Raw genomic sequence first — 11,068 nt, 5'->3', positions numbered from 1 at the left:
GTATTAAAATCTAGCAAGAAGAACACCCTGATAGAACTCTCCACGCATTTATTTATAAAGGCTTCTGTGACTCTTAGAACATACAATCATTTGCTACAGTGTAGATCATAAGGTTGGCAGTTCAAACCAACCAGGTACTCTGCAGAAGATGTAGCAAGTCAATTCTGTAGTTTTGGAAATGCTATGGGCTAGTTCTATTCTGTTCTGTAGGCTCTCTACAAATTGGAATTGAGGCAGTGGCAATGGCTTTCAGTTGTTGGTTTAGAACGATTGTTTGGCATAGCAGAGAGAATAATAGCAATGAAGCCATTTCAGTTCAAATCCCATTTCTTCCATTCTCTGGCTATGTGACTTGAACACATCCCAGTTAAGTAGGTATTATTTTACTTGTAATTTTACAGGTGTCCTTACCTGTAAGATAGTTATAACAATGCCATTAACAATGTGAAGACCATTTGAAATGACTCATGGAAAATATAGCAGAGTTCCTGATCAATAATTGTTGTTAGGTGCCATTCAGTCGGTACTGACTCATAGCTAACCCTATGAACAACAGAACGAAACACTGCCCAGTCCTGGGCCAACCTCACACTTGTTGACACACTTGAGCCCATCGATGTTGCCACTTTGCCAATCCATCTCATTGGGGGTCTTCCTCTTTTTCTCTGACCCTCCACCTTACTAAACATGATATCCTTCTCCAGCAACTAGTCCCTACTGACAACATGTCTGAAGTATGAGAGACGAAGTTTGGCCATTTTGGACACCAAGGAGCACTCTGGCTGCACTTCTTTCAACACAGATCTGTTGGTTCTTTTGGCAGCCCATGGCACTTTCAATATTCTCCTCTAACACCATAACTCAAAAGCATCAATTCTTCTACAGTCTTCCTTATTCACTGTCCAGCTTTGGCATGCTATGGCTTGGGTCAAGCGCACCTTAGTCCTCAAGCTGACATCTTTGCTCTTCAACACTTTAAAAAGGTTTTATGCAGCAGATTTGCCTAATGCAATATGTTATTAATTTCTTGACTGCTGCTTCCATGAGTGTTGATGGTTGATTCAAGAGTAATGAAGTCCTTGACAACTTCAATCGTTTCTCCGTTGATAAGAATGTTGTTTATTGGTCCAGTGGTGAGGATTTTTGTTTTCTTTACATTAAGATGCAATCCAAACCGAAGGCTGTGGTAAATAGTAGGTACTCCATAAGTATTATTTTATTCAAATAAATTTCTATCCAAACAATCTCTTACATGTCAACCATGCCCTAAATAATAATGATCCTATAGAGAACAGAGCAAAATACTGCTCCCTCCTTCACCAAACTTAAAATTGTTGTGCTTAATTCCATTGTGGCAGCCATTGAATAGATTTATTTTGTTGGAAGTCTTCCTTTTTTCTTTAATACTCTACTTCATTAAGCAGGGTGTCCTTTTCCAGGGTCTTGCCCCTTGTGATAACATGTCCAAAGCATGTGAAACCATTTGCTGTCCTTACCTCTTAGGAACATTCTGGCTGTACTTCTTTTCAATACAATTTAGTTCTTCTGGCAGTCCATGGTACTTTCAATAGGATAATGCAAAGGCATCAACTGTTCCCTGGCCTACCTTATTCAATGTCCAGCTTTCACATGCATATGAGGTGATTGAAAATAATCACAATTGGGTCACCTTAGTCCTCAAAGTGACATCTTTTTTCTTTAACACTTTAAAGAGTTCTTTTGCAGTAGCTGTAGCCAATCCAATAGGTTGTTTGATTTTTTGACTGTTACTTCCATGAACATTGATTGTAGATCCAAGTAAAATGAAATCTTTGACAACTTCAGTTTTTTCTCTGATTATCATGATTGTTTATTTTTCCATTTCTGAAGGCTTTTGTTTTCTTTACATTGGTTTATAAGTCATGCTGATAGTTATATTCTTTGATCTTCATCAGTAAATACTTCACGTCCTTTTCACTTTCAGCAAGCAAGGTTATGTCATCTGAATATTGCATGATGTTAATGAGCTTTCTTCCATTCCTGATGCTGCCTTCTTCATATAGTATACTTTCTCAGATTATTTGCTTAACATACAGATTGAATAAGTATGGTGAAATGCTACAACCCTAACACACATTTTTCCTGATTTTAAACCACACACTCCTTAGTCTAAGAACAAGTTTCAAATAAACACTATTGATTGTGCTGAAATCCCCATTCTTCAAAGTGTTATCCATAGTTTGGTATAACCTACACAGTTGAATGCCTTTATATAGTCAATAAACCACAAGAAAATATATTTCTGGTGTTGTCTGCTCTCAGTCAAGATCCACCCGACCTCAGTAGTTATATCCGTCATTCCATGTCCTCTTCTGAGTCCAGTTTGTATTTCTGGCAGCTCCTTGCTGGGGTGCTACTGCAACTGTTTTTGAATTAACTTCATCAAAAATTTCATTGTGTGTGATAGTAATTATATTGTTTGATAATTTCTGGATGCTGTTGGGTCGCCTTTCCTTGGAATGGGCACAAATATGTTTCTCTTCCAGTTGTTGGCCAGATAACTGTCTTTTAAATTTCTTGGCATAGACTAGTGAGCACCTCCCATAAATAGCAATTTGTTGAAACATTTCAACTGATATTACATCAATTCCTTTGTTGCTGTTGTTAAATGCCATTGACTCAATTCGGACTCATACTGACCCTGAATAGTGTTTCAGAGGAGTCACTTGTGAGTTTGAACCGCCACCCTTACTGTTCAAAACCATCTTGTGATCCAGTACATTATCTTACAGGGCCACACCAGTACACCCATTTCTGGAGCCTATTTATTTATTTAGCTCTGGTAGCATAGTAGTTAAGAATCGGGCTGCTAATCTCACGGTCAGCAGTTCGAAACTACCAGCTGTTTCACAGGAGAAAGATGAGGCTTTCTGCTCCTGTAAAGATTTATAGCCTCGGAAACCCTGTACAGGGGCGCTATGAGTCAGAACCGACTCTATGGCACATAACAACAACAATATTTATTTATTTATTTATTTATTTATTTATTTATTTATTTATTTATTTTCCAATGCTTTTAGTACTGTTTGGACTTCTTCCTTCAGTCCCATGGTGGTGGTGTTCTGTGGAGTCAGTTGTGACTCATAGTGGCCCTGTATAGGGTTTCCAAGGCTGTAAATCTTTCAGGAACAGAAAGCCTCATCTTTCTCCCATGGAACCATTGGTAGTTTTGAACTGCTGACCTTGAGATTAGCAGCCCAACTCATAATCACTATGCTACTGTTCTTGATGCTATTCCTGAAATAGCTGAAAGTCCATCAATATTTTGGTACAGTACTGTGTATTCTTTCCATTTTCTTTTGATGATTTCTACATCATTAACTATTTTGACCATTGTTGTTGTTAGATATAAGTTTGTTCTGACTTACTGTGACCCAATTTACAAGAGAATACCTGGTTCTTCCCCATTGTTACAATTGCTTTGTTTGAGCCCATCCAGGCTGTCTCTATGTCAGTTCATCTCCCAGAGGCTCTTCCTCTTTTTCACTTACCCTCTAATTTAACAAGCATTATGTCCTTCTCCTGGAACTGGTTCTTCCTGACAACATGTCAAAGATATGAGCGAGAAAGTCTCACCATTGTGGCTTCTAAGAAGTAATCTGTTCGAACGTCTTTCAAAACAGATTTGTTCATTCTTCTGACAGTCCACGGTATAGTCAATATTTTTGCCAACACTATAATTCAAATACATCAATTCTTCTCCAGTGTTCCTTATTCATGCATTCATCCAACCTTTGCATGCATATGAGACTATTGAAAATGCCACAGCTTGGGTCAAGTGCACCTTAGTCCTCAAAGTAACACATTTGCTCATAGAGTCTTTCAATATTGCAAGTCCAGAGAATGGTTAGAAAGTTGGAAACACTGCATTCAGAGGTGGATAGCCCTAGGTAAAGGACATAAAGTGACACGAAAATGACCCATTTTAACATTTTTGTTTAATAACAGTTTCTATGATTTGCAGCAGTACTGTAAAAAAACAAAATTTGTTTTGCAAATTAGATGAAGGTTTACATTTTGTTTCATGTCATTAATTGCAATTCAACAATGTAGCATCACTCATTCCACTTCCTCTCTGTGTTTCTCATTGCCATTCCTCCTCCTTTGTATTCCTTATTCCCTTCTGAACTTAATCCTTAGGCAAATGCTGCCATTTTGCTTTTGAGTGGTTGATTGTTCTCAAGCACACATACTTCCCTAGTGTTATTGATCACCTTATAGACCTTTCTATTATTTACTAAAAAGTGAGTTGTAGTGGTGAGTTCAATTCCAAGTCTGAACAGTAACTAAGGGCCATGTTGTTGTTGTTGTTAGGTGCCATCGAGTCATTGCCAACCCATAGTGACCTTATTTAAAAACAGAACAAAACACTGCCTAATCCTAGGCCAACCTCACTACTGTTGACACCCTTGAGTCCATCAATGCTGCCACTTAGCCAATCCATTTCATTGGGGGGTCTTCCTCTTTTTCTCTGACCCTCCACCTTACCAAACATGATATCCTTCTCCAATGACTGGTCCCTCCTGACAGTATGTCCAGAGAATGAGGGACAAAGTTTGGCCATCTTGTCTACAAGGAGCATTCTAACTGCAAAATGGATCTATTGGTTCTTTCGGCAGCCCATAGCACTTTCAATATTCTCCTAAAACACCATAACTCAAAAGCATCAATTCTTCTAGTCTTCCTTATTCACTGCCTAGCTTTCACATATATATGAGATTATTGAAAATACCATGGCTTGGGCCAGGTGCACCTTAGTCCTCAAACTGACATCTTTGCTCTTCAGTGTCAGGGATTCCACCAGTCTCCATCTGGCCAATAAGCCTGGTCTTTTTATGATTTTGAGTTTAGTTTCACATTTTTCTCCCATTCTATCTAGGGCTTTCTAATGTGATCCCTTTAAGAGTAGTTGGTAGTGGTAGCATCATATAATTCCTCTGCACTCAGAATTAAGGAGTTGGGTTTCATGTGGTCTGATATTTCTTTGACTAATTATTTCTATACCTCTGTGATTTTATTCACTCTTCTTTGCTCTGCATTTAGAGAAACCAGTAGTTTCACCCTAGATGACTTCCCAGAAGCTTTTAGGACCACAGTCATGACTCATCAATGTAGGACACAGAACATAGTCTTTGTAATCTATGCAATGCCAACTGACCTTGATGTTTCCTGAGACTATGATCCTGAGTCCCAATGCCAAGCAACTCATTATTTCAAAGTGTTTAGTTATAGCTAAGAAGTTTTCATAACTTTGTCCTTGTATGCTCTTGAATATGCATGGGTATATCTGTAACATGTGTAAATTCGTAGAACTATCCTCTGTCAAACTTATAGATATTAATTTTTCTTCCCACACTAATTCAGGTCCATGTCTATCTATATATGCACTCATAGATTATTGCTATTACTGTTATTGCAGGATTGTGTATATAACAATCTTTATCTCAGCTGCCTTTAATTCATAATCCTTCATTTCTTACTTTGTCTTGATCAATTTTGCTTACCTCCTCCTTGTTGTATATTGCCTTTCCCTTCACCCAAGGTAGTATGTGCCCACTCTGTAGTTAATGATTTACCTCCTTTCCCCTCACACTCATGAAAAACATCAAAAAAATGTTTCTTTTTTTGTGAAAAACTTTTCTTGAATCTTTATATTATTTCAAGAAATGTTTGTCCTTTTGAGGTTGCCTAATTTCACTCAGGAGTCCTGGTGTAGTGCTGTAAGATAATGCACTGGACTGCAAAGTCAGTTTAAACCACAAGGTTAGCAGTTCAAACACACCTGCCATTTCTCGGAAACCCTGTACAGGGTTACTATGGGTCAGAACCAACTCTATGGCACTTCACAACAATAATTTTACCAAGTTTAATATCCTCCAAGTTCATCCATGTTATGAGGTTTTTAGTTTATTCATAGTAACTATTTAACATTGCATAGTATTCCATTTTGTGTGCAAGTACGAATGGTTCTTTATACATTCATCTATCCATGGATATTTAGGTTATTTCCATACTTTGGCTATCATGAATATACTTTGATGAATGTTGATGAATGTTGTTATATGCCCATCAAGTCTATTCCAACTCATAGTGACCCTATTTGGATTTCCAAGGATGAGATGGTGGATTTGAACTGCCAAGTTTGTGGTTAGCAGTCCAGTGCTTATCCTACAGCACCATACCAGGAGTCTATGCTGAACACTATCTCTTTGTGTCATGGATCTTATTTCTCTAAGATAGACTTCTAGTATTGTGGTTGCTGGGTCACAGGGTATTTCTAATTCCAACATTTTATGAAAGCACTGTATTTTTCAGCACTGGCTGTACCATTTTGTACTCCCACCAACACTGCATGAGAGTGACAGTCTCTCCACACCCTAACAGTTGCTGTTAGATGCTCTCGAGTCAGTTCCAACTATTGAATAAATAGGGTGAAAGAATACAACCCTGCACACACATTTTCTAATTTTAAAGCCTTCAGTGTCCCCTTGTCCTGTTCAAAGAACATCAAAACCTGATAAAATTCAAAACCTCTAATAGGCAGAAGACAGACTTACAAGTTTTCTATGGTGATATTTCTGGTATTCCTTTTTCTCCCCCTTAAGTGTCTATTTTATAATGGCATACCAGGGAAACCAAGATTCAAAAGACAGCCAAGCATCTTAACATGATTTCCCCCCTTTTGCCAGTTCCAACCATGTCTCAATCCCTGTATCCCAGAGCCCTGTTGTTCCAAGGTTGTGCATACATCATTATTTACCTCTGTCCCACTTAGCCTATGCAAACCTGTCAAGTTGTTTTCCCGTCCACTTTGTTCTTCCATTCCCCTCCCCCATCTGTGTATTGCCCCCTGCCTGGCACCCAAACTATCCTGCGTCTATTCCCTACTAGGTGCTCCACCTTCCCTTCCCTCCACTCACCCCACCGCCCACATCCCAGTAACCAGCAATGAATCCCACCCCCGCTTTAATATGGGTTCTTTTTCTTAGTGTTTTACCTTAGTGGTCCTATGCAGTATTTCTCCCTCTGTGACTGGCTAGTTTCACTCAACATAATGTCCTCAAGGTTCATCCACTTTATGAAGTGGCTTGCAGCTTCCTTGTGATTCTTTAAGGTAGCATAATATTCTATTGTGTGTATGTACCACAGTTTGTTTACCCATTCTTCAGTTGATGGGCACTTTGGCTATATCTATCTTTTTGCTATTGTAAATAGTGCTGCTATGAACATTGGTGTACATATATCTACTCATGTTATGGCTTGTATTTCTTGTGGGTAAATACTAAGTAGAGGAATTTCTGGACCATAAGGTATTTCTATTTCCAACCTTCTGAGAAAGTACCACATTGCTTACCAGAGAGGTTGGACCATTTTGCAATCCCACCAGCAATGTAGGAGTGTCTCAGTCTCTCCACATCCTCACCAGCATTTATTGTCCTCTACTTATTTGATCTTTGCTGTTATCACTGGTGTGAGATGAAATCTCATTGTTGTTTTGATATGCATCTCTCTCACTTAACAACACCAACAATGGCTAGTGATAGTGAACATTTCTTCATTTGTTCGTTGGCTGCCTAGATCTCCTCATTGGTGAAGTGTCTGTTCATGTCCTGTGCCCATTTTTTAATTGGGTTATTTGTCTTTTTCCTGTAGAGGTGTTGTAGTTTCCTATATATTTTAGAAATGAGTCCCTTGTCTGATGTGTTGTTGCAAAACACTTTTTCCCATTCTGTGGGTTCCCTTTTTATTCTTCTGGTGAAGTGTTTTGATGCACACAAGTTTTTATTTTTCAATATGTCCCAATCATCTGTTTTGTCTACTTTAGTTTGTGTGGTTTTCAAAATGTTTGGTACTCTGTGTATTCCCTGAATTAGTGCCCTCACACTTGTCCCTATTTTTTCATTAATGGCCTTCATAATTCTGGGATTCACATTTAGGTCTTTAATCAATGCTGAGTTGGTTTTTGTGTAAGGTGTGAGGTAAAGGTCTTGTTTCAATCTTTTGCATATCGCTTTTCAGCTCTTCCAGCACCATCTGTTGAAGAGACTATCACTTCCCCATGTCTATTCTCATCAAACGTTACATTCTCAGAACCTCTGAGCAAGGGTACTACGAATCAGAACTGGCTCTATGGTACACCACCACCACCACCACCAACTGCTAACTGAACTCCTGGTATGATGCTGTAGGATTAGTATTGAACTGCATAACATAAAATTGACAGTTCAAACCCAACAGCTGCTCCTCAGAAACCCTAGAGAGGATCGTTATGAGTTGGAACCTATTTTATGAAACACAGTAATGACAACAACAACAATAAGAAGCAAAAGGCTAGAACATATTTAAGAAAAAAATAACATTGTCCAAGTCCACCATAGAACTAAAAGAATGATTTCTGGGTGTATTCAATAATATGCCTTCTACGTCTATGTTTCTTTTTAATAGTCATTCAGCTTCTGAAGAAATCCCAGAGCCTATCTTCTGTGAAGCTCTAAAGAAAATTGAAGAAATCACTTTACATTTTAACAAGTATATTTGCTATTGGCACAATAGTAAAAGAATAAGAAGAGAAAATTCTCCACATCACTAGTAAATATGTGGAAAATTTTCTTCAAAGATGCTTTTCTTCATACTTGGAATTTCAAATTTTTTTAAAAAAGAAGGTAATTCATACTTTTCTTCCTCGAGTTTCTGATAATTTAGCTTTTATTATGCTACTTTACTTCTAATTTCCAGCAGAAAATTTCTGAACAGCATAAGAGTATCTAACCATTTCAATGGTAAATATACAGAGGCTTCAACAGGTTCATGAAATAGTTGGATTAAAAGGCAATGCAATTTTTCCATAAACTTTTCGTAGTTCTCTCTTCTGAAAAAAAAAAAAAAAAAATTACTATTTTAAGATAAGAAAACAATTACTGATTTCTTTTGTTGTAGAACATTTTATAATTATGAACTGAATGAGAAATTAGTGAAAAGTTGGTACACACTAACTGTTGATAAGCTAAAATTACATCTTTCAAGCATTTAAATTAAAACAAATGAATTGGCCTTACTAGATGAATTTTGTTGTCTATGTAGATTAGAGACAATTTGGATGAGTAGAGTATTAGTAATCTAATATCAGACGACCTAATGTTCAGATTGAGCTCAATACTATTTAGTTATGTGATCTTATGTGAGTTACATTACCATCACGGACCATAATTATATATCTATAAAAGAAGAGAATTGGATAATATGATTTATTGAAGCTTCTTTAAGGCTTAAAATTTTACTATCAAAATCTGTTATCAACTCTAAAATTCTGATTATATTTCTACTTGGCACATTATAATCAAATAATGGTGGTCTGATATAAATATATATGGGCTTGAAAAAATCATAGAAAAATTCCAGCATATTTCAATTTCATATTTTTACTAACTTTTGAAGCTCCCTTGTATATATAAAACCACTTGTTCCTTTTATATATTTAACCTAAATTCCCTGTGTCAATCACTTTAAAGGATTATCTGTATACAACTGCAGCTCAGCCTCAAAATATAATTAATGATGGAAAGAAATATAGCATCACCATTTCAAATGATCAGTATTCAAATCATAAAATTTAAATACAAGTGTTTCCTTTATGGTATTAAACCTTTGTATTATTCCTCTAAATAATTTTCTTTTGTCACCAAGCAGATTTTTTATTATAATTTGATTTCCCTCAAAGATTTGCTTTCATACAGGGACTGTGCAAACATTTTAATCTGTCAATTCTCACCATATCAATAAAATTAACAACAGTGTCTATCTGAGTTCTGGTGTAGAACCATAGGATAAGCACTGAACTGCTAACTACAAAGTTAGCAGTTCAAACCCACCAGTTGCTCTCAGAACCCCTACACAAGTCACAATGAGTCAGAACAGACTCTATAGTGCACAACAACAATAATTTTATATTTTATGCTTCTATGATCTTATTTGGTGTACGTCAACCTCTTTTTATCCTGATGTCTCTAGAATACTGGGGAAAAAAATCAGGTGTTTGTACAGTTGGAACAACAATGCTGGATCCTGGTAAATTCACAAATGTAGTGTGGATCAGCAGATTTTTACCCCAGTAATAATCTCACCTCACCATAACTTTATCTTGAAATACAGCATTTTCTACTTCTACACTGAGCATTTCTACAAGTTCCAAAATGAAATTAGAGGCATTCAGGAAGAATGAAGTCTAGTAATTTTGGAACAAATTCTCAGAGGTTTATTTGATAGAAAAATAATATTAGAAAAGACCTGTCAATATATTTTTTAAAAAAATCAACGTTTTTCATTTAAATATTAAGAAAATGTGATAAATATAAACTCAAAAAGTCAAACATCCAGAGTCTCCAGGATATCAAAGTGAAAGCATAGAATGACTGAAACTCAAATTATTTAAAATATATCCAAGTTACCTGGGAAGTCACCATGGAGAACACAGCATGAATAACTATTTCATACTAAATGCTGGGTTTTAATTTTTTACTTATTTATTTTTCATTTAGAGAACTCATACATCTAATTTTCAGTCAGTCCCATCAATGTAGTCCTCCTCATTCTAAATAAATCATTTCCCGCCGTATTACTGTCATCGCCACCTTATAAATCCACTCGATATTCTGCATATGTACATCCAGGTTATGCCAACCACTTATCTGAAGTCCTGGTGTGGCACTGTAGGATAAAGCCCTGGATGACAACGTCAGTTTAAACTGCATGTTGGTGGTACAAACTAACCAGCCGCTCCATTTGTCCACAGATGGGGAACATCTGGCCTGTGAGCCACATGTTGTTGTTGTTGTCAGGTGCCATTGAGTTGGAACCGACTCATAGCGATCCCATGCACAGCAGAACGAAACAATGTCAGATCCTGGGCCAACCTCACTACCGCTGTCACACTTGACGCCATCAGTGATGCCACCTGGCTGATCCATCTCGTTGGGGGTCTTCCGCTTTTTCTCTGACCCTCCATCTTTCCCAGCATGACATCCCTCTCCAG

This window comes from Chrysochloris asiatica, unplaced genomic scaffold (assembly GCF_000296735.1).
Source record: "Chrysochloris asiatica unplaced genomic scaffold, ChrAsi1.0 scaffold00022, whole genome shotgun sequence".
NCBI lineage: Eukaryota > Metazoa > Chordata > Mammalia > Afrosoricida > Chrysochloridae > Chrysochloris > Chrysochloris asiatica.
Note: the sequence above shows the minus strand (reverse complement) of the source record.